Source organism: Aythya ferina (assembly GCF_964211825.1).
Source record: "Aythya ferina genome assembly, chromosome: 1".
NCBI lineage: Eukaryota > Metazoa > Chordata > Aves > Anseriformes > Anatidae > Aythya > Aythya ferina.
Window position 1 is genome coordinate 178,562,347 of NC_140296.1, and position 24,777 is coordinate 178,587,123.

Genomic DNA, 24,777 nt, shown 5'->3' on the forward strand with positions numbered 1-24,777 from the left:
ACAGACCAATTCTATGCTATTATCTTTACAGAAATTGTTGGATTCACCTGGAGCAGGGACTTAAGGATAGAACAATTACAATGAGGTCTAGCAGCTACACACCAAAGTCTTAAAACTGGTAACATTTCTAGTGCAAACCTATGCCCCTGTGAGGAAAGTCATCTTCCAGAGCTACCTGGAAGTCATTTAGATGCACGTCAAGCCCATTAATTGAAAAGGGTGGCTAGGACTACTCTCCTCAAAATTTCCATCACTCTTGCCTGGATGAAACCAAGGCGTGAACCAGTTGTGTTAGTTGTGTGATGAGGAGAGGCATTATTCTGCTTCATTATTATTATTATTATTATTATTATTATTATTATTATTATTATTATTATTATTATTATATCTTTGAATTAAACATGCTACAATACTCAAATACAGTGTCAGTGAAGTAATATGTACCATAAATACCTGGTAACCAGCTCTGGGCCACAGGGAAAGGTGCTGTGCACTGTCATACAAGAATCTAAGCCCTGCTTCTCAGGCATACCTTGTAGGACCATGTGGTACCTGCACACTGTTTTTGCTTACTATCTGTTTGCAGGAATTGTTTTTAGGATACTATACTGAAAACCTCTTCTTATGTCCAACATGCATTCATTTGCATTCACGTGGGACTGACTGCACATGGCCATTTCACTAGCTGGATGCTGGATAGTATCCTACTTTTCCAAACAGAGACATTGCTCAACAGGAGCAAAGGAATTTGAAAGCAACCTGTAGCTACTCAGTGAGAATGAGGAATCATTTCTTATCATCCCTCAGCAATTCTAACTTCAGTGAAACACACAGGGTGATATATGTAACTCCAGTTACCTGTGTAGGGAGAGTTTGCTGCTTTCTAGTAATTGTGCTAGTCTGCTGGTAGAGCTGTATAAACATGGCTGTATTTTTAGGCTCTTTTTAGACAAATGTTTCCTCCAACTTGCCTCTGGTCTGCTCTGAGTTTAAACTGGGAGTGTTTCAGACTTATGACTAATGAGGGTACATGTCTCTGGCATGAGGCAGTTCTGCAGAAAAGCTCTGAGCTACCTCCAAGTAAGATCCACATGGTACAGTGTTACGCCTTGTAGACAAGCTGTGTCTGTTTTGGCCTGGGGCCTGAATATTACAAAGATCATACATATCCTAGCTGGGCTGGCCATTAAAGAGATTACTGTGTTGGTAAGAGGACAAGGTAAGGTCTGCTACAAGTGCGTGCCAACAAAACATCCTCACTTTAAATCCCTGTTCACCATAAGCCACCGTGCCAGTCTGTTCCAAAAACAAGCCCTCTGCTTTCACTACCTAGTGACAGAGAGGCACAGCTTAAAGCCGAACGTGCCAAGTCCTTGCTAAAAATCAGCCGTGTACTGGTCCCAGCGAGCAGCCCGCTGTGGTTGGAGATGTGGTCTTTAGTACACAGATGCAAAAATATACCTTGACCTCTGCCCGGGGCTGCACTGAAAAGTCGGTGTACAACAGCAGGGCTCAGTTATATGCTCAATTACTGTGAAATTTTGGCATTTCCAGCAACCAGGCTTGCAAGTTAGGTGCACCGCACAGACTTTTGTACACTGCTGTTTTGCAAATCAGGCTCTACGAGCCCAGAAGCAAGTTGAGAAAAGAAGTGAGTCAAGGGGCAGCCTGGATGCCTCTTTGTGAAATCGTTCGGCTGGAAACAGGCTCCGTGCCAGCTTTTCCTTTTCTATGATGTTTTCCTTTCAGGTTTGGGTCCACTGACTACCTCTGTCTCTTTTGAAGATTTCCCTTTGAATGCTGCGTTCTTGCTTCATGGGGAAGCAGAGCCATGGGAGCACCAGCAAAAAAGCATTTGTAGCTCCAGCATCCAGAGTCCTGGCCTCTCTCTTCGTTTCCTTAGGGCTCCCCACATTTTCAACCCCCACGCAACCCAAGTCACTGCTGGCAGCAGTGGGTTTGCCAGTTCCCAGTTTCTCCGAGGTATTATTAGGGCATCACCCACTTTTGCAGGGCAAGGAAATTACTTGGAAACCTGTGTAGCAATTGGAACATAATTTCCGTAAAAAGATGGAGAGGTTTTTCTTTTTAACCTTAAAGAAATAGGAACCCAGCTTGATGATGCCTAACAAACCTCTGAACCCCTTGCTGAGCGTGTTGAAAGACATAGATCTAAATTAGGCTCTCTGCAGGTGGCTAGAGAAACTTGAATCTGAAATATCGATCAGTCAGGAAGCATGGCTGTTGGAAAAACGTGGTGGTTTGTAGCCACATTTCACTGTCTGCCTTTGCCCAGGTGTGTTACAGATAGCAGGCCTTCCTGTGCTTTTAGGGTACAGCCAAAAAAAGGTGTAAACTCCCTGTGAAATGGGGAATTTTTTCACTGTCAGGTGGGAATGACAGAAAAGAGAACCCATGGGAAAAATCATGAGGTGGCTGAGCATGCATCAGCTTTTTAGGTATTTACACTCACCACTGAACTCACCAAGCCCACCCCTCAGGAGCCAGGTAATCCCAGGGACAGCTGGGACACTACAGCAAAACCATAGGTCAGAACAAGTCCTTGTCAGTGGGTTCAAGAGGCAAATAAAAGCATGCTCATTTTATAGTATTATATTTTATAGAATAGTCTGTAGTGAATTTCCATGGCATGACCTCCCTGTACATTCTCACCTACACAACAAAAGGATTAGACACAAGCTGGTGATTTCAGTTTGTGGCAACTGGGACATTACAAAAATTACTTTGCTTGCATGACAGCAAATGAAAGATTTCAAAAATTGTATTTGGGTCAGTCAGATGCAGTTTGATTTCCTCTTTTTATCTTAAAGCTGGAATGAATAAATGACAATAGAGAGAAAGTGGCAATTGGTTATTGAAAACTTTGCTTGCTGCCCATTTCAAAACAGTACTAATGGGCCATGCGTGGCTAGTTTGGACTCCAGCTGGGAACTGGGAACTGGATTAATTGCTGAAATGCACTACTGTTGAAGGGAAAAAAGGTACTTCACAAGAAAAAAGGTGAAATATTCTATGGAAAATTAAGATGTTGCCAAAATACACTTTTCTTTGTAGGACCTTTGGGTCTAGGCAAGCCAGTTTTTTAGCATAGAAACATAGTGCTGGAAAGTTTTCGAGCAGTTCTTTCAAAAGTGAGGAGGTGGCTTTAATGGAGGGGAAGCATTTCATGGTTTTTCTGGTTAACCCAGTGAGTCGGGTGGAAGATTAAGCCACTAGTTTGCACAGAGACCAGAATTCCTCTGAGGACAGGAGGGCTCTGTAGGGGCAAGGAGGACAGCATGCTCCTTGTGGCCATCAAGGGGGCCACTGCCCACGAGCCTAGGCAGCGAGGCCTTATAGGGTCAAGGGAAAATCCCAGGTTTGCCATGCACAATACATCTCCAGAAACAACCACTGTTGTGTCTTCCTTACAGAGGGATCAGCAGAGAAAGGCGTTGATCTGTGACTGATTTTAGTCTTGGTAAAAAGAGCAGATTCTCTTATCCTGTATTACCTGCGTTTCTCCTTTAGTCACTATCTGTTTTGTTGCTGGTAACTTCTCTGTGCAACAGAAATCTGTTTGGAGATTTGGAGGCCAAGTACATCATAAATAAATGATATTAGTTTTACAATTTCAAATACAGTTACAAAAGATTCGTTGTAATTTTCTGTAAAATGTAAAAAAGTATAATGAACTGTTGTCTGTTAATTCTGGTTTTGGTTAAAACAATTTTGGGTTATACAAGCTGTTTTCTAAGTCCTGAAATAATACTTTAGGGAAAATTTATGGCTAGAAAGGCTATTCAGAGCTCTGACTTTGCACAGGTGAGGCATTTGACCCTCTTCCTGTGGTCACACAGACAACTGACCAAGCAGCTGCAAGCAGCTTTCACACCTGCAGCATCCTTTCACGACTGGGTAGTGCTCACAGACTGAACCAAGAGATTGTAACCTCTCCTGACACAAATATTACACCAAGCAGGGCAGCCTGTTTGAGAATCTAGCACTTATAAGCCACTGTCACCTGAACCAGCTTGCTGTGTAAGTCACACCAGTGCTGGAAACCCAGAGCAGAATTCAGACCTGCTTTGGTGCCTGCTCTGCCAAATCATTGCTGGAGGAGCGCACTTGCAAGAAGTGATTCCCACAGGAAACCCAGCACGTTGCAGGATTCATCTCTCTGCTGCGGCTAACTCACTTTGGTTTTGAGTGTTTTGTTTCCAATGCAGATAGCTCTCGAGAGAACTCCACATTCCTGCTTTACGCATGTTACCTGGGAGTGGAGTGCCCTGATGGGGGTAAGGACTGGTGGATACAGCAGGCAAGGAGTGGTGAATGCATCAGGAAAGGACTGGTGAATGCAGCAGCCTCTCGTGACATTGGGGATTCCTCATGAAACACCTTCGGTCCAGAGATCCCAGCACTGCAGGCACCGCTTGTGCAGGGGTTAGTGCAGCGGCTCCCAGGAATGCTGGGCTGCAGCCAAAGGTTAAGCAGGGCAAGGAGAAAACGACATGGGTAAACTGCAGGTTGTCCTTCTGGAGGGTACGGTGGTGTGGGGTATTGAAAACTGAGGTGCTGGAGGAAGCAAAGCCTGGTGTCAGCTCCTTGCTGCCCCAGCAAAACAGGAGCTCAACATCAACACAGGCATGAACACATCAGCTTTATCACAAAGGCAAGGGGCTGTGAACTTCCACAGCTGTAACATGACTTTCATCATATTAGCTGTATTCTGCTCCTTGCTGGATGTTGTAGCTCCTTCTGCTTAAAAAAATAAAAATAAAAAAAATACCAGCCTTCCTTTTTAGTAAGGGTAATTTTACACTTACTGTTTGGAAGCAAAATCATCAAACTAACCTGGATGTGCCTGAGTAAAACAGACATTAAGCACCAAATTAACAGAAAACAGAATGGGTTTTAAGTAGCATCTTAATCCACTTCTCCACTACTGCACCTTTTGAAGGGCTGGTTTGGCAACTGTGAAGATAAAAGGCGTGATACTCCTTAGAAACAGTACAAAGACTTCCAAAAGTCTTGCAGAGCCTTTTAATCCTAATTTTGTGCTCTGACAACCTTCTGCAGTTAAGTACTTCCTCAGCAGCAAAGCTGCCCTTGGATCTGACAGAAGTGCTCTCCTCAAACCGCAGCAGCTTTGCCCACGTCTTTGGGTGGGTTTCTCTGCTGAATCACATGGGATCTCTTAGCAGGCAGAAGTACGTGTGAGCAACAGCTGTTGCTTTGTTATTTTGCTTCATTTTGTTTTGTTTTCAGGTGTCAGAACAGCACCCGGCTGACCTTTCCTGTAGATTTTGGCCTCCCCACTCCTTCTCCACTTTGGTGTCAGTTTGGACGATGCTCACTGTCATTCCTCACCACTGCTCCTACTTGGACCTGCACTTCCCGCAGTCAACTTGACAAACAAACTGCAGTGCCTGAGAGAATTTGTTTCTAAAATCCTTTTGTTCCCCTCTTTTGGTCCTAGAGCAAGTTTTACTGATTGTAGTTATTGTTGTGCAAAAAATGGTAGGAAAGCTCTGTGACCCCATGAGTAATGGTGCTTCTTCTGTGCGGCTTCTTTCTGCTCCAGGCAGTGTGTGGTGACTGGACTGGAGAAAAAGGCAGCTGAAGATAAGCTAGAGGAGAAAAGGAAAACAGATTATGAAAATAAAGGCAGTTTCTACTTGGGGATGATCTCCTGTCTGAAGAGCTGAAATCTTGCTTCCTCGTCCTTCGTCTTCTGCTTGTTGTTAGCAAATGTTGTCACACACGACAGGAAGGAAACGGAGCAAAACAGTTTTAGGGAGATGATGTTATCTGCAAATATGTGAGAGCACTGGTAGGAATCCCCGTTCGCCTTCTCTGATAAGAGGTTTTTAACAGGATCATCTTAGCATAATCTAAAAATTAAGGAAATACCTGAGGGAGGTTGGATCCCTTGGGGTTGTTTTGAAGTGCTATCAGCTACACACCCGTGTGCGTACGTTTAACCAGGACTGACTGCACAAAGGAGAGATGCCTGTCAGCTGCTGTCCAAACCAGCCCTAAAGACACAGGCTCAGGACCAAATCCTGTTTGCCCAACACCGTGCTCCTGCAGCTGGCCTTGGCTGCTATGGAGTTGGAGTGGTGGCGTCCCCAGCAGCAGCACTGGCACTGCTTGCACTCTGTGAGTGCAAGCAGGCAGATTAGGGCTGTGCAAGGGCAGGGCTGGCCTTCAGCAGCTTGCTGAGCACTACCTGCACCCACTGACTGCTGGAAAACCCATAGAGGACAATCTCCTCCTCCTCCTCCCGAGGCCAAAGCCTTTGTAGGAAAGCCCCATCTCATAGATGAGCAAGAAGCCCCAGGTACCTACAGCTCCTGGTAGCTCACATCTGCCTGATTTTATTTTCTTTTTTCAGAGTGTGGGAGATAAATCCAAAAGCATAGTTTTAAATATTTCATGGGAATTAGACTCTAGATTACATACCTATGGGATCACTGTTTTTTTTTTTTTTTTTTTTTTTTTTTTTTTTTTTTTGCTGTTATTGTCAAGAGGGTCAGTACCAGGACTTCAGAGTCTGGGGCATGGCGTGATCATAAACACCGAGTGGTGTCATGGTTGATGGGACAGGTTTTCTTTGCTTTTCGGTGGACCTGTGCCATTGCATGGCAGCCGAAGACCCTGGTCCGTGGCATGCTGTAGTGGAAATAACAAACATGGGCTTCCAGCTTCTCTAATTTCCAGGCAGCTGTATTAGCCGAGCTGGAAGATGGAAATGGCAAGCCATGAGTGAAATTAGTGTACTGCGGTAGAGGGAAAGCATTTGGGCTGACTGCGGTGGTGTGCACAAGTAAGATACCATCCTCTCTCTCCTGCTCAGCAATTCTTTTCCTTTATACTCCATTTACGCTGTATTAACTATTTATAAGAGATCGCTTTAAATCCGCTTTGCAGTCAGCATGCATGCACCTCATCTGAAGGCTCGTGGCTATTTGTTGAGGCTTCAGAGCTGTGAAAACATGCGGTGGGTAATTGCTACTGTGAGGGTTTCAGATGAACAGGTGAAAAGTGTTTATTTTAAGTGGCTTAAAAAAAAAAAAAAAAAAAGCAATTTTTCCACCTGCCCTCTCTTATTTCTGTGCAATCCAAATTCATTTAGATAAGAACATTAAAATGTGCTTGAGAAACAGATGTTAAACTGGTTAAAAGTGAATTTTGTGTTTGGGAATTGGGACATTACCACTCGCCCGTGGGTTTGCTGAGGGTGCCTGTGGGCAGCGGTGTGCGGTGTGGTACTGCACCCTGTTGGTCTGTGGCGTTACCGAGCCCCTGGTGCGCTCACAGCCCCGTGCAAGGCGATTGATTTCACCTTACAGCTTTCCCTCAGACGAGTCGTCACACAATGCCGTGTGGAGAAACGTGGGAAGGAAAGAAATTCACGTTCCTGCAGTCAGCGTGACCTGCAGGGGTGAGAAGAAAAAGTTGGATTCAAAGCGCAGGCGAGACTGAGGTGTGCTCCCTGACTAGTTAGTGGGTGGGAGCCGCAGAAAAAATAACGAGCCAGCAAGGAACAGGAACAGGGCTTTCGTGTCAGTTGTATGGAAGCAAGAGAAATGTTTTAAATCGTTACAGAAGGGTGACTCAAAGGAGTGACTCACGTGGTGTGCAAGAGAGCAAGTTCGGAAGAACCTGAACAAAGTTTTGGGAACTGGCTGCCAAAACTAATTCCAGAGAAGGTGTTGAAGAAGTTGTCAGATTCAGTCTGATCTCCCTGGGTACACGACCACTGAGCTCATTTTAACTCAGAAGCTGACCTCAGACGGGTGCCCCAGAAGACTAAAAGCACATAACTTCTGGAAGGGGGTCAAGGCGAATGGCACAGGAGCTTTGGGGCTGGCAGGCTGCAGAAGAAGACTACATGGGGTCAAAGTGACTCCGTGAGGTGGGCAGCAGGATCAGAGAGATCACACTTCTCACCAAACGAGCCGGGCACAGAGATCCACCCTCTCGTCTCGTCTTGGCGGCTCGTCTGCTGCCCACCCTCCCTGCCTACAGAGAGCTGCCAGAGGTCCTGTGTCTGCCTTGCCTTTGGTTTAGTTAGGCTTGGCCTAGATGACTAGGTCTTGCTCACTGCCATCATCGGCCCCGGGTCCTAACTCAGCACCCTGGGACTGAATAGGATGAAAATGAATGCCAAGGACAAGCACCTGGTGACATTTGCTTCTGGACTGGAACCCTAAGGGAATTTCTTTTAGGATGTTCAGCTGGGGAAACCACAGTGTTGGAGTAGCTGATAGAGGCATTTTAAATATGCTGTATTGTAATAATATTGGAGGGGACTTGGAGATAGGATTGTTATTTTGTTCTCCTTAGGACACGAGCTTCATGACTCTTTGTTTCATTACTCGGCTGGAATCTGAACTACAATGAAGCACAGGTGTACATGTTTAAGCATCCAAATGCCTATTTCTCACACATGCACATGATTTCGGGTGATGGGCTGTGACTTAGTTGCTGCATGAGGCTTAAGCAAAGATGAAAAGCTTAAAAAAAAAAAAAAAGGAGTGTGGTGGGATGGGAGAAGAGAACATCCATTCAAAATTCATTGAATTCATTGCTGTTGACTCCTGGAAGGGTTTTCAGGTATCATGTGGCAGCTTTTCCCACAACTACCATTGTAAATTTAGGTTGCACATTTGAGGGACATCAGTGGTTAATTGAGGGAGTCAGGGGCTCTTTCTGGTGTCCTTATTAATAATATAGCCCTTTTCCTGAGATTTTCTTTGCTTCCCAGTTTCATTGCAGACCCAGTTTTAACTTATATATACACACCTACAGCTTCTGTGGCTTTCTGTCGTAACCATGCTGTGGTCTTTCCCTTCCTAGTTACACACACACAGCCCCACCACCAAATACCTGTCCCTGCGTTTGTCATGAGTGCCTGGGGACACCTTTGGGGCTCAGGTCTTCTTTGTGTGCAGAGCTGCAGGTAGGGCTCCTGGTAATACAGCTCCTGTCCTGCAGCAGACCCAGCTGCTTCTCTCCACGCCTTTGGGTGCAGAGCAGCCTTCCAGTAACCAGCTAGAAGAGCTCAGCCCTGCATGCAAGAGGGCTTTGTGCCAATGACTGTGGCCTGCTGCTGTCTGAGGGCTGACAGAGCTCAGTGTGGTGCACAAAGTCAGAAGCCATGCTGCAATGACTAATTTCTTAAAGCTTCTTGAAGCTTCAGTGTTCCCTTGCTCTCATTTTCTCTAGTCTTTGTGTGCAGTCCCCAACAGGAGGCTGATCCCAGCAGCCGTTTCTGAGCTGCCGCTGCCTCAGAGGAGAGGCAAAGAGGGGAGAGCCCAGCTCAAATCCCAGCCCTGGCCTGACGCACTCGGTGGCAGCGTGTCACCTGGGAGCATTGAAAGTGACGCACGAAGGAAGCCTGCATGGCAATGAGGCACAGATGTCAGCACAGCCTTCGGCATCAGCCCGTTTATATCTGTGGAGGGGGAAGCACAATTGGTGCAAGGCAGAGAGACCCAGGGCAGGTTTCTCCTGCGTGGCCAGGACAAGAGGGGACCACAGGGAAATGGGGCAGCACAGTTCCAGGAGCAACATGCCCCAGCAGCCCACCAGCACAAACAGCTCGTGCTGAGAGCCACCAGTACCACGGGGCTGGCAGTGAGCAGAGAGCAGAGAGACAGATGGACACACTAAGAGGAGCACAGGCAGCGGGGTGGCCACGCTACACTGGTGCCTCTCACCTGTGTGAGCTCTCCCACCAGCCCCCCACATCTCCCAGTGCCACCACACAGCAGCTCTTCCTCCCTCCAGGCCCACAGTCCTGCAGACGCTAGATTTTGAAGGCAGCACGAACATAGGGCCTTTCCTCTGGTAGATGCCTGTGGGCTCCTGAAGGAGGCCTCCTCCTCCTCCTGCACCTTGTGGCCACTGCCTGGCCTCACAGCAGGGAGCAGAGAGCAAAGCAACATCACTGCCAGACTGACCCTGAGCAGGGGATGGTCCTACTCAGGCACTGTGGCTTTTCCTGGCTCTCAGCTGGTGGATCCATACATAGGAGATGACGTTGGACTTCCTCTGCAGGGCTCCAGCTGGGCATGGTGCAGCTTCTGTAGTCAAAGTCTCTGCACTTTGAGGAATGACTTTACAAGGGCAAACGCCAGCTACATGTTCAGCTAGATGGCTGAGCCTTTGGCTCTGTTCTCACGTGTTATCTATTTCTGTCCCCTGCCAAACACGGCGCTTATTGGGTTCAAACTAAGGGTAACAGCAGGTATCCAGGTGTGTGCTGTGAAAAGGATGCCAGCAAAATCAGAAAGGGAGCTGCTCTGCAACTCCCCAGCCCTGCTTTGCTTCTGCGGTAGCAGATGTTGTACCTCAGCAACATCCTCCTTCGTCTGGGGCCAGCTTTTGGGCAGAGCCAAACAATAGAGGTGCAGGCTTGAGGAGCGTTTCGATGTGCAAAACCTTCAACGCAGGAACTCGATACTCCGAAGGGTGAGCCGACATCACATCTCCTGCCTACTGCTTTTGAAAAGGATGGGAAATTTTAATTTTCGTATGAGTAGCCCCACAAGTCAGGGAAATTTAATGTGCACCCCGCAGGACAGTGACCGTAAATACTGTCGTATTTCAAGCCACCGAAAACAGGCTTACTCCCGTCTGTTTGCAGTGTTTTTCATTTGTTCATCTTGGTTAGATATTTATTGCCTTTTCTTCCCGTGTGAATTAACCTCCTTCATCGTCCCGCTCCCCTTGTGACACGCACATGTATCACTCATTTATCCTGCTGCTCAAGCTAACAAGAAAGAAATTTTAACCATATTAAGCTGATTCATTAGCTGAAGATGTCTCTCAGCCCCTGTTCCCAGCACTGAGCACTAAGACAAGCTTCCGATGCTTCAGCCCACCCCAGAGATGTTATTAGCTCACGATGAACACGACCTTTCCTGCTTTACTATTTCTTTGCAGCCCTCGCTGCCGTGGTGGTGCAGCTGGCCAGCAGGTCGCCCTCTGCAATTAGCCTGCAGATTTGTGAGGAGAGCTGGTCAAACCCTGGTGGTGTCCAGAATTCAGAGTTTGTTGTGCTGCATTGCCCACACCGTGCGGTGCTCGAGCCACGTCATGCACTGTGCCTGCCCTCGCAGCTGTGGGTGGCGTGGCTTTGCTCAGGACCCCTCACGCAGACAGGCAAGAGATGCACACTCCCTCCCAAGGGCTGTGGCCAAGAACACTCCCTGACATCAGATTTGGGGTGGTGACCTGGTATGCTGCGTGTCAGAGGGTCGCAGTGGCTCAGTGCTTGTTAGGAGGAAGGGAGCAGCTGGGGAGGAGGCCAAGGAGCAGTTTTCAGCACCTTCAGTCACCCCGAGGTCTGAGCTCGCCTGCTGTGTGCCAGGTGTCTCAAACAATTTCGTGAGAATCATTTGCTGTAGAAAATGAACCTACTCCAACACTGTGTGTTTCTATGTTATTGCTTTTTTATTTCTATAATGAGGAAATCAGAGAGAAAAAATACATTTCTTGCTCCACAGACCTTGCCATCTAGGTTGAGAGATAAGAAGACTGGTGGACAGATGAAAGGCGGTGGTGAGACAGCGAGGTAGTGGTGGTACTGAGTGCAGCTCCTTAGCATCCCCTTTCCAATATAATTCATATTTTTTTTCCTGGTTTCCTAAGGAATTGGAACTATGCTGCAGCTGCCGGTCTTCCTGCCTGCCTCTCAGACCTAAAGTCTCTGGAATCTGTTGGGCGATTTTTACCAAAAATGCCAGAGAATGAGGAGTCTCATGGATGTGTAACTCCTAGGGGCATCACCAGATGCCAGTGGCTGGGCACAACAGCACATCCTGAGGAGAGGGAAGGGCAGCTCAGCCTCCTCCACTGTGAGAGGCAGCCCTGGGCCAAGCACACAGCATGTGAACGCTGCAAGCCACTTAGCACATGTTGCTCTGAGCCCGTCAGAGCATGTGCTGCCTCCTGAGCTGTCAAAATACAGAGAGAGAGGAAGATGAAGCACTGCAGTGAGGGATTAGTGATCCCGTGACACACAGCTGAAGGAACCAGGGAGGGAGTAAGCGGGATGGAGGAGCCCTGGCCAGTGCTGCCTTACAGCAGATAGAGGGGCTGCAAGGAGGGGAACGGGGTTTTTGTGGGGCAGGATGTATACAATGACCTGTGAGGAACCAGATTTTGCCAACAAAACAACCGCTTGTAATTAACAGTTGTGCACAGGATGTAACTGTGTGCACATGAAGGCTGTGGGGTGAAAAATGTGGCTGCTGAGGTCCTCAAATCAGGGGGGAAGAGGCAGAGCAGAGTCAGCAGCGAGTCAACACCTGCCTCGCTGGTGAGAAATACCTTCAAGGAAAGGCGAATCCATCACTCACCAAGCCTCTCAAGCTCCCATCTCTCCCAGGATCCATGACAAAGCTGCTGAATGGCAAAACGGCAGCGGGAACGTTTAGGAAACTGCTGTGAGCCCTACCTGCAGGGCTGTTAGGGAAGCACATGCCTGGCTCCAGCATCCTGCTGCCACACGTGTGGGCACATCTGGCTGAAATGCTTCCCTCAGGCTGCCATTTGCTCCCAAATGCTCACAGGGGGCTGCTTCTGCCAAAGGTAAGGGGAATTTCTTATAGGCATGTCGGACACCTATAGCAGTTATGAAAAGACGAACACGCCACAAACATTTTATGTCATCCTCTGTATTTTGTGGTGCCTGACGATCATGCTGTGCTGAGCACATCTGTCCTTTGGCCACACGTGTCTCTAACCAGTGCTAATTCTCTTTTGCATACCTTTATGAAGCCCATTAAGGTGACACATGAGCTCAGAGAGCCACTAGAACAGCAGAGGGATGGGCGTCTTTGGTTAGCTTGCTCTGTGTGGCAGTGGTGACACCTACAAAATAAGGGCAGATTCTGTCACTGTTTTTCTTGAACAATTTCATTAGGGCAATTGTATTTCACTGCAGTAATCGGTAGTGGAATTACACAACAGAGAACGACAGATAAAAATTACTGACCACGTTGCATGGGGTAGATGTCCATACAGAATGGCTCAGTGAGGGCTCTTGCTTTACTGCACCAGGCAAGGAAAATATCTCTCCTAAGGTTAGGTTTTGCATTTCTAGGTTTTGCATGCAATTTTGTATGCAAAATATTTATTGAGTGTAAGTGACTATGCTCCAGAGAGTGTTGTGTGCCGCGAAATTGTTTATTATCCTGAAATAATTTAACCTGATCATATGGAAACCATGCTGAACTTAAGAGACCTGGATGCCATACGGGCAGTCTGCCAGGCAGCAGAAAGCAAAGACATTCTGTCCTTGGGGTGGGAAAGGTACGCTGCTGGCACGAGCTCCAAAAAAATCAGCATCAGGAAGTATCTTGGCCAAGAGGAACTTGGCACAGCATTATTTTAGCTTTGCCGAGGGACTGTGTATGCCCATTGAAATGGTAACATCTGTGGAGGAAGGGCAGAGCGCGCAGAGACAATGCAGTTTTATGGCAGCACTGCTTAGTCAGGGAAAGAGGATCCGAAGGGAGCTGGTGCAGCCAGCTGGCTGGCTGATGAATGCAGCCACGGCTGCGGAAGGGAGCAGAGAGCTCGCCTGTGCTTCATCATCCCGGGCAGCAGCAGCAGAATGAATTTTTGAGGAGTGGCAGAGCTTGGAGCTGAAGTACAGAGGTGTCATTCACGGAATACGGAGGCTTTTTGGATTCCTAATCATTAGACATGATTTTGATGTATGAAGAGTTTTCATGAGAAAGCTGGGGCAATGATAAAACTGCAAAGAATCTGAAATTCAGCATATGTGAATGGAGTAAAGACAAAATACTGTGCTTTTGTTCACAAAATAAGGGCAGAAATTAAACATATTGTACAATTATATGATGAATTCATACTGGATTCTCTGTGCACCTCATGATATTGCTCTCTGTACAGGGCACAGCAAAGGCTACTTTTTTATTCTGAAATGTGTTGTGGTGTGCAGCGAAAATAGCTACTAAAGGTACTTAATTATTTTTGCTCAGGTTATTGCCTTTTTAAAAGCCTTTAATGAACTTTAAATGAAGTAGACTGTTTTTTCTTTTTTTTTTTTCTTTTCTTTTTTTTTTTTTTTTTAATTTATCAGCTACGAAGTTGCTGCAAATGCTGTATTTACCACAGCTACTGGAACCACAGTAATTAGAGGGACATTGTCAGCTTATCAGTTCCTAAAAGTAAATTAATTTCTAAGCCTGCACCTCTCCTTGAACTTCCCTAGGTAATTTCCATTGTTTCCCATGTACCTGCTTAAAAGCAAAAAAATTTTCATTCTCTCTCTTTTTCCAGGCTTTGAAAGAGCTGTACGAGCAGCAGGGAAATGACTTCAAGAAAGCCATAAAACTGATTGCAGAGCCACTTATCAAATGCCTTCCAAAACGAGTGAAATACGTCTTTCCTCATGTCTCCTAACATCACCATCGGTGTTACGTTGGTGTGGCAGCGATAGTGAGGCGGTCGCAGACAGCACCAGGATTTGCAGCTGGCAGTGGTCCTTTGGTGTGTAGCGCCTTTAACACGCTCTTCTGGCATCTAACAGCCGCCCTCGGGAAGATTGATGTTCTCTTCGAGTTTGTTTAATTTCTCCTCGTTGTTAATGGGCCTTTGTTATTGCTCCGTGGAGTTCGCCGGCTGAGCCGGGAGATGGCAGCAACGCGAACTGCTTCTGTGCCCTCCATTCAGAAATTACGGAGGGGGCAATCGGGGATACAATGCCAACGTTTAAAATTGCTTTAAAGCAGGAAAATTGTCCCCAGAGCTGCTGTCTTCACAACTGTAGACAGAGAGATGATAAAAAGATGTGAAGTGTGGAAGGAACAGTGTGCTCCGTTCCCGAGGTTTGAAGGTCATTTTCTCAATGCCAAAGTTATAGAGATGGGTCTGGAGACGTCAATAAATGGGATGGAGACGTCAAAAGGGATGACTTCCCGGGGCTACCGTGACTGACAAAGACTGTATCAGCCTGAATTCATTTGATGCAAGGAAAAGCATTTGACTCTGGAGGGGAGGAGGACTGGGAAGATCCTGGAGAGAGCAGAAATGTGGTTTTGGGCTGCTGGATTTTTGGCCTGTGTTACTGAGGAGGTGAGAAGAGGCACGGGGAGTCAGCTGTTTATATAACTGCCTCCATAAAGCATGTGGAGGGACACGTAGAGCTAAGCGGGGCATTTCCTGACGAGGGATGAGTGTTTACACAGGCAAATTAACATACTTATTTCCCACAGGACAGAAGCATTATTAGGCCTTTGTCAGCAACCACCAAGGAAAAAGAGCCTTATTTACCCTTCCGCACATGGGCCAGGCTTCAGGGCACTACAGCTGCTAAGCTCACTGACGTGGGGGCTCGTGTAACAGCCAGGATTTATCTTGTGTGGTAAACGCAGGTGTCTTTAAGTGCTTTCTGCTACGACCTTTCATTTCCAAAATAAGCACAGTGTATCCCAGAATAAAGGGCACACGAGGGAAACGAGGTGTTGCTTTGTGTCTGTGTGGCACCGAGCAGAGGGAATGGAGAAGCTGCGAGCAAGGTAGGCCCATGATCAAGGTAGGCCCTGATGCTGAGCCTAATAGGTGCTCTGATACCTCCACAGCCCATGACAGGTCAAGAGGCAAAGATTGGAGGTTGCATGCCCTCCTGGAAGGGAATTTGAATGGTGAGAAACAGCACGGCCCTTATCGCAGTTCTTGGGTTTGGGGCTGTAAGTCATCTTGTCTTCTCTGTGAGCAAGTGGGAACTCCCATCCTGATGAAACATCGGCTTCCATCATCGGCTTCCATCATCGGCTTATCATCCCAGAAATGTCTCTAACACCTGAAGTTTTGGCTAGTGGCTTGCTTTCATGAGATAACAGAGTAAATCATGTTTATGGACGTCAATCTGTCCCAGATTGCACTTCTTTTATTAGGGAGAAATGAGCTGTGACTAATGGAAATAAATGATGTCATGAGGTTTTACGGGGCTGTCTTGAGGTAGAAAGGGTAATATTTCCAGAAAGAATAGATGACTTTTTAGCTACACTCCATTTTGATCGTGGTAGGTACTTCGGAATAATCTTTCCTCCTGAAAACCCTCCTGAATACTCTCTGAAAGCCCTCAAGGTGTAATAAGCTTTATTGCAAGAAAATCTCACTAACACTGCTTGTGATGTCCCTTGTGCAAACCAGGCCAGTGATTATTTTGATGTAAAGCAACTTGATCTAAAAGAAGTGCAGATCAAAAGGAGCCTCCTTTAGTTACATAAAACCCTGTAATTATGAGGTTAGCTAATTTGCAGAACAAAAGAATGCAACCCCTGGGTTTGTTCATAGGTTAATGTATTCTGTCTGACAGCACAGGAGGAAAATGGACTTTTGCACCTTTAATTGTTCCTGTGGTTAGTCTGTATGGGAAGTGCCTTCTTTTAAAAACCTCAAATGCTATTATGTTTTATTACTACTTGTGTCAAAAATTTTGTTGCAAGCCACAGTGAGTATTCATCCTATCTGGGCCTGTAATAGTCTAGCATGCAAACCTGACTCTTCCTTAGTGCTAGCTATTCAACTGCATCAAAAGGCAGCCAGAATTTCATTTACAGCATGTTATTTTGCTGCTCTGGAGATGCTTTCAAATCAAAAATGGAATGGGTGGTACATGCAAAACTAGTGGCCCATCGTTAGTCTACAGGGTATGTCTCATCCCTACAGCACTGTTTATATAGCAAATAAATCGACTGAAGAGAGTTAAAGAGATTATTCTAACAGTCCAAGGTACAATTATGAATAGACAAATTCTGTGATGTGAGAAGGAAACAGCATCTAGCTGTCCTCTGAGGTCACTTTCTTAACACTGGTGCTGTGGCACGCAATGGTGTGCGATCACAGGGAAGCATGGGGTGCTGGGCAGCAGCTCCCAGGAGGAGCCTGCTCTGGTGTGGGTTTTTTTTTGCTCCCTGGACTTCGCCCTGCAGGAGGAGGGAAGGGCACTTGAAGGCTTTTGAGCTCCACCCCTCTCCCCGTGCAGGCAGGGTGCTGGGTGCCTTTCCAAGCTGCAGCACAGGCCTTTGCTGGAAGCCTCCTTCAAAACGCAGGAGCTCTCTGAAAAGACTGGATTTAGACGTAGATGTATTCGGACCAGAAGAGTGATCAGTGCTCTCCAATGCCAAGAGACAAAAGGGAACTTTCCTATATTTAGAAGAGGGATCTGAAACAAACCAAAAAAAAAAAAAAAAAAAAAAAAGCAAAACCAAACTGAACCAAAACTCAAAAGCCACCTTAAAGCACACACGAGTGATAAGCAACCCCAAAAGATGTATTTTGTCACTTGGCCAACCAAGAGCCCTCATAACAATAGCAGCCATGTCTCATACAATACCGCATTGTATTGTCTTATATCTTGCCGTGTCTTATCTTTTCTATTACCACCTTGCTCATGCTGCTTTCCATCTTGAGCCCATTGACCCTGTGCTAGAAATGGGAAGACCAGCTGAGCGGAGCTTCCAGATGCAATAGGAGACCCTGACCCCCACCCACTCGTGGGCCAATGTCCCCATCCCCAGGGCTGGCAGAAAATGGCCAAAAAGGCAGCGGAAGACTGAATGGGGTTTTGGCACTGACTTCCCTGAGACAAGGATTTGGTTTTTAATGACAGCACGGGCAGGTGTGGCGCAGTGCTGGCATCAGTCTGACTGGTCTGGGATGCTGATCTCAAGGCAGAGGAATGCTGCACGTTGTTATTACTGCCTTTAACGAGCCAGCTCATGAGGCACCGCGCTATTTCCACTGTGTCTATGCTACAACCTCCATGGCAGCTCCCGTCAGACGCACACTTACGGGGCCCAGAAGCCTCCCAGGAATGTGGGGCCATGCCCGCTCCTGCTGCCTGTGGCTGTCCGAGGTGACAGCGTGGGGACCACAGAGGGGCCTCTGCCTCCTGCGTGAGGGATGCCATTTTCGATGGCTACGCAGGCAATATTTTCAGTGGGCTGGGCTGTGCGTGAGGAAGTGAGCTGGGGGATCTCCAGCGTGGAGGCTTAGTCATCCACACGCTCAGCATGAAACTGTTGCATGACACACAGTTCTCTCTTCTTCTTTTTTTTCTTCAATAATAATTCCTTCTTCCTCTTTCTCTCTTAAGGTCCTTGTGCTGGGCCCGTTGCAGTATCAGAAAGCCTGGCTGAGAGCTGAGGAGGGTTTCACAGCAAGGGGCCGGGCCAGGAGACGCAGGCCATGGGCCTGGCAAAGGACCGCGGCTTGTCACGTGTCAGCAAGCAGCTGGTTAGGAAAGATAGTGTTTAAACAAACTGTTGTGTGCATTGCCATGCCAGTACCTGTTTGCCCACATTCTTATTTTCAAAGTGCACCTCTTACACACACTTGAATGAGTCATTATTCTTGGCTGGCATTGACGGTACCTGGAAATCCTAAACTTTATTGCCCTATACATTCCCTGTGCTCCACAGATTGCATGAGACATTTCTGTAGGGGTTGCATCGTTTTTCTGCTCCACTTACACCTGCTTTTCTCTGTTTTCTTCCAGAAAGGGCCCTCCACTTCCTCTACAATGTGTATGTGTTTCCCCGTAGTGCAAAAGCCACTCTGTGTAGCTCCCTATTGATTAAATGCTGACCAAGCACTAGCAATTTGCTTTATTACATTTTATTCATCAGTGCCTGGAAGGTTAAAGCAGCTTTTGCATCCAGGAATGTGTGCATTTGGGCACTGAAGTCAGGGCCTGCACATAACGTCATGCCCACGTCAGTTTGTTCATGCTCACATGTAATGCGATAACTTTACTACATCGCATTCAGTCATTTCTAGATTATTGGAGGAATGTTACAAACATCCTCAGGCAGAAAATGCCTGATGTTGAGAACAATCACCAGAGAGTGACAGTTGAAGCTTCTATTTAGCATGTCCAGCAGCTTCACCAGTAGCTGGAATGCACACCCCTCAAAATATAAGTTGATAACATCTTCCAGCATCATGAAGATCCCTTGAGAGATGGGAAGGGAGCATATGGTCATCCTGTGGGGAACAGGAATGCAGGGATGCAAAAGTATCTGGGGTATGACAGGACTTTGAGGCCCCACAGGGTGTACAACCTGATCGTTCCTTGGACTTCGGCAGACTAAAAGCCATGTGTCTACCACCCCTCTTGATACTACAGAAAAACATCAACTCTCCCTTTCTTGGAAATGACCTTTATCACTCCTCACCCTATCTTGCTCAACCACCGCACTGTAAACCAGCAACTGAAACAATCTTTCCCCTCCACCAGTTAACCACACTTCGTATTTCCAGTTTTGGTGTAAAGAGAAGTACGAAGTCTGAATGTTATTGAGACCGTGGAGCATGGGCTTTGGCAGATCCTAGCAGCTTCGGTGCAACTTGCAATGAGAAATCACCTTGCAAATAAGCAGCAATCAAATAATCATCTTTCAAATAAGCAGCAGTTTCCTCTGACTGAATGCTAATAGGGCTGTGATTTCCTAAGAGCTGATAACAGTTTTATTGTCACATTTCCCTCTGTTCCAAGAACAGCTTTATGATTAAGAAATTATACCTTCTGACATTTGCTATTTAGGCAGTGTGGCAAACGTATAGGCAACAAGTGGGTGACTGTTCAGCACAGAGCGAGAGCTTCTGACAGGAATTTCTTGTTCTTGGGAGCAGGCAGACCACTGCTGCCACTGATGGCAAGGACACAAAAACCAAGAGGGTGTTAATGAAACGTAAAATTGCCGTGTGAAGTGGCAGGTAATGTCTTCATAGACAAGATTGAAAATACTGCCCAAGAAGAACTCACTTTAAGATCTGGGTTGACAGAAATAAAGTAATAATTTAAAAATTTAATAATCTGGAGTGAAAGATCATGGACTTCAGACTAATGTGAATTTCAAGTCTAAACTAGAGAGTTAATGAACTGTAAGTGGTGAGGAGGGAAATATAGTGCAGAATTCAGGCCTGTTAAAAGTTAACATGCTGGCAACTCTTTCAGGGTATTTCTGACTGACATAGAAGTATGAAAGCTACTGATGACAGTGATGAGACTTTATCTGGAATACTGGAATGCTGTGTTTTAACTATGAAAGATAAATTCTCATCAGAACCCGTGCAGAGAAAGACGTCAAGAGATAAAGAACAACAGCATTAAAGCCTGGATTTGTACTCCCCATCCTCAGAAACTTCACAGCTATGTCACCTGGGACTCCTGCAGCTGATGGAAAGAGGTGGGTATCTCCAGCCATTCAGCCTACGTTCTAAAAAAGCTCCAAAATTAGACATTTTATTTAAATACTTTAAGCTACATGCAGAGAACATTGCCCTACACTGTGCCCTCAAAAACAAAGTTTGAGAAAGTGGCCAGCTGCTCTCAGAAGAGTAAACACCACAGAAGAGGTGAAGGTCAGGTTTATCAACAGGACAAACTGATAAATGCTACACATGAATAAATTGTTCTAGTAAAGGGAAAGCTGATTTTTGGAAACAGCCTCCCATATGTAGATGGATTCTTAACAAGAACTAAGTTGCAGCTGAACGGGTTAATTTAAGAGGTTATATGAAGAACATATCTGGAAGAGCAAACATTTGGGCAGGGAGATACAAAGAGATCCCTTCCAATCTTTTGTGCTACACTATTCTATTTTTTTATCACTGAATATGAACAAGACTAATGCTTCACATCTTCATTAAAAGAGAGGCCTTGCAAACCAACATGCATTTTGGCAAAGAGCTAATGGAAGGTGCTGCCACTTTGCCATTGCTCATGTGCATCATGCACAGGCAAGAAGAAGGAGAGAAAAATCTCTTTCCTGGGATCAGAATTGCTCAAGAGGAAAACAACCAAGAAAGCAACGAGTTGCTGAGCTTCCCATGTGTCGTTACTCAGTGTATCTCAGCAACCCACATGAAATGACTTGTGCTCTCCGAAGTGAGGGAGGCCTACTCTCCCAAGCAATAGGCAAGAGCATTGCAAGGGTGCTACTGTTCGGGAGGATCTGGAATGCCATGAGCATGCTTCCCATAATCGCTTGCATGTGTAGCATGTGCAGTGGTGTAGACAACGGATGACAAGCTAGGCCAGGCTAGAGTCCTTCCACTTTCTGGCTATTGCAGTAATGGAAAATCATTGCCCATGGATCAGTCCCACATGTGAGCCCGAAGTGGTTGGACATGCAGTTAGAGGTTTCCCTGCAAATACAAACAAGGATTATTGATTGCATCGGTGTGTCTACAAATGAGGTGGCAGAGCACAACCAAGTACCTGGCAAACAGCTGGAAAAGGACACGGGACTGTGAGCGTAGAAAGGGCTTGGTTTAAGCGCTGGCAGAATGAGATTTGGCGTATTGTCTCCTGCTATTTAATCCTTACTGGTTTTCGATGGAATGAGCCTCTGTACACATTGCCTGAGATAAAGGGGCAGAAACAGAAAAATATCTGATTCCCCTACAAATGCCACTGAACATTGGCTAACTGCTTGGGTCAACAGGGTTGCAGTGCAATAGGAACATGTTTGCTGAGGGGAACAAGATGTGTACTCCTGATTATTGTACCACGCGATAAGGGAAAGGCTGTGTCACAGTCCTCTAATTCCATCCAGCCCTGATAAGTTGCAAACAACTTTTGGGGGGTGGAAGTCAAGAGGAATGTTAGGTTTGCACTTGAACTTGGATCTAAAGAAACAATTTTAAAATACTTCATTTTGGAACAGCACAAAATTGACAATTTTCTTCAGCCTTATTGAACATCGTAGAGGCTGATATTAGGAAATTCAACATTTTGCAAAACAGGCTGAGAAACCATGTGAAGCAAGACACAAACCAATAGCAGATAAGATTTTAAGAGGCACGAAATGCTGGCTTTTACAACATAGTTTTAATACAGCACAATGTTGATTACCCAAATTTGTTTCACTAAAGCCCCACAACAATAAACTAGAGACAAATCCAGCATCTCATTACATCTTTTTCTACATTTTTTTCACCTTTATTCTAGCAAAATATTATTAGCTATTGCAAAATGATTGCAAGGGCTTAAGTTTGACAAGGAGGCTTGTCTTCCTTTTTCCAGCTGAGGACAGTTGATCTGCAATGCTGTTATGGTTAGGAATAACATTTGTGGTCAGTTGCTATCGACAGTGATGGCCCAAGTTCAGGAGGCCAAATTTAGATGTAAAATTAATAATGGCATATGGACCAGAGAGCTTAAATATGGATTGTTTCTTCCTTTCTTACCAGGAAAAGCTCTTACTGAGGTCCAAGAAGGTTTGGCATGAATAAGTCACAAATATGGAGTGAAGGATCTGCCTCATGAAAAGGAGGTATCAGTAAAAAAAATGGATAAAATCAGCCAAAAGTTCTGGACTAGGAACCCAGCTGAACCACCTGGCCTTTGAAAGTCAGGGTGTTGTGTGACTGAAGATGTGCCCAACTACATAAAATATAGTGCGTTTGATAATGTGCATAAATACTCTACTGGAGACAGAGTTAATTTAATGAGGATTGTAAATTTAAAACAGCACGATCTGTCTTTCTTTCCTGTGCAAAGTGCAACACATGCCTCTAGCACATATACACTGCAAACAGCCCCAAGGCTGGGAGAGGATATCTGTGCCCAGCTGATTTGCATGGCCATGCCTCTGAGCAGGCAGCCTTTCTAAATCCAGACACTCACCATAAATAATTGAACTTATTTCCTGAATGCTTTTTTTTTTTTTTTTTTTTCCCCTCCAAAATACCCTCTGAATGTCCACGCACACAGTGCTGCTGAAATTAGGGAAAAGACCACGGGCTTGTTCTGCATTACCTTACAGTACTGGGCTTCAGCCAGCTGTAGCCGTCAGGAACCTTCGGTGTTTGAAGTTACTTCTTCAGCTAAGGCCAAAACTCCCTCAGGCTCTAATAATAGCTGCTCCAATAGCTAGCCTGCCGTCACATTTAATTTTATTCGGGACTTAGATGTTTGACCACAGCTGGCTGGGATGCCAGAATATAAATAAGAAGGTGGGAGGTAAACGATGTATGAAAACTGAAAGGACCTCCAACCTGGACGCCGTACAACTTCTGCTGTAATGTAATGCTGCTGAAATATTATAGTGGGAACTGTTTAGCCCTTGAACATGCATTCCAGCACTCAAAGGGAAAAAGCTGCAGCTCTCGGCTTTTCCTCTCTGTATTTTTATTTGCGGTTTGTATCTTACTGCTGCACACTAAGAATTGGTGCTACTTGTGATCACTAGCTCAGAAATTTTGTCAATGCATACCTGGAAGTAGACATGTGTATCTGAGCACCTTTGCTCAGACTTGACAAGAGTTTTCCCTCCAAGTCTCAGCCTTTCTTCCCAGGTGTAAGATCAGGTACCCTAAGTATGTGAAGGAAAAGAATGAGCCGCCTGTGCCTACAGAGACAAGTCACAAACAAGTATACCACAGCAGCGACTGTGGCCAGAACAGAAGGAGGTTGTGGCTGTAATTTGTTACGGGCAGATTTATTTTGGGTGCTGAGGCTACACATTAAAGCTGAGAACATTAATTTGCAGCATGAAGTGTTCCAGGGCAAGGCCTGTGGTGCTGCTAACAGGTTCACACTCTGTCAGTGAGGGTAGTCACTGGCACTTTGGAGTATTGGCCAGGGATGCCCTTAGCACAGCCTGTGTTCCAGCTTTGTGGTCTTTTCTTGGTTTTGAGATATTCTGTGATTGCGAGAAAGCTGATTATGCAATGCAAGGTAACCAGTACAAGTCTGGGACTCTCTGTGGTGTCTTAAGGGTCATATTCAAAGGAACAGCAGAAAGGAAGAAAAGAAACCCAGGCGATTTTGTTCGCCAGGATAGGAGAACCAGCATACTAGAAGAGGAGGAAAACACCCACATGAATCAAGGATCCATGTGATTCCTTGAATTCCTAGCTCCTCTCCTTCATTTCTGACTTACGGCACTTAATGGTGTGAAGTTATGTCTGACTGTGTCTCCAATTGTTCATTATGTGGTGGCGGTTTACGTCTCTCGAATAAACTCTGGCAATAAAATGCTAAGTCCCATATACCATCTCAGTTACATATGCACACCCCTCAGATGGGCTGAAGCTCTTTGTTACACCTTTTCTTAGTTTGTTTGTCAGAGACAAGCTGTCTCAAGCCAGCTCTGACATGGTGCTGCTGCATGGCCTCGGGTCAGACTGCTGTGTGAGAAAGAGCTATAGGAAGCAGGGCCTGCTTGCTTTCACTCAGAAGCCCTGGTCCTTGCCTGAGCTGTGTTACAGACATGCCTGTGGCTGGCCACGTACCTGCTGGCCCAGACCCTGGCCCAGCAGAGCTGATCTCAGATCCTCCTCTTTGCTGCAGGCTTATCTGATGCTGACCACACCAGTGGCTGCTCCTGGTTATTGTCACTGAACCTGACTCAGACCCTGACTTGCTGGCTTCACTTTCTGGCTTGACCTTGCACCTTGCTTGTCTCTATCTGTGGTCACTTGGATCTTCTGGCAGCCCATACTCCTAGCTGAACCTGCTCACCACCACCTGACCTGCTTTGCTCTTCTTTGGGTGCTGTGGGGCTGCACCTGCATGGCAGCGGGTCCACTCTCATGCCTGCCTCAGTGTCATCTTCAGCTCCCAGCTTGTTTTGCCTTATAGACCTGCCTGCCCCTGCTGCTTCGTGAAATGCTTTTGTCCAGGGGATGCGAACTCTCACCTGTGCTGGTACCACTGGTGCCAGTGTTACTGGGACACCCACAATACCAGTCGCTCCAGCGCAAGCCAGA

The 24,777-nt window shown here is 46.2% G+C and overlaps 2 long non-coding RNA genes across 2 annotated transcripts; one reads left to right on the forward strand and one right to left on the reverse strand.

Moving 5' to 3' along the window:
• Nucleotides 1–7,212: 7,212 nt before the first annotated feature.
• On the reverse strand, nucleotides 7,213–9,125 carry LOC311430349. Its single transcript, XR_014688718.1, has 2 exons — nucleotides 7,641–9,125; nucleotides 7,213–7,442 (listed from the first exon to the last, which is right to left on the reverse strand). It is a non-coding gene; the product is annotated as an uncharacterized lncRNA (long non-coding RNA).
• A 10,175-nt stretch (nucleotides 9,126–19,300) lies between these two features.
• LOC311444012 lies at nucleotides 19,301–24,260 on the forward strand. The gene is made up of 3 exons (XR_014697620.1): nucleotides 19,301–19,773; nucleotides 20,015–20,246; nucleotides 22,255–24,260. It is a non-coding gene; the product is annotated as an uncharacterized lncRNA (long non-coding RNA).
• The last annotated feature ends 517 nt before the right edge of the window (nucleotides 24,261–24,777 follow it).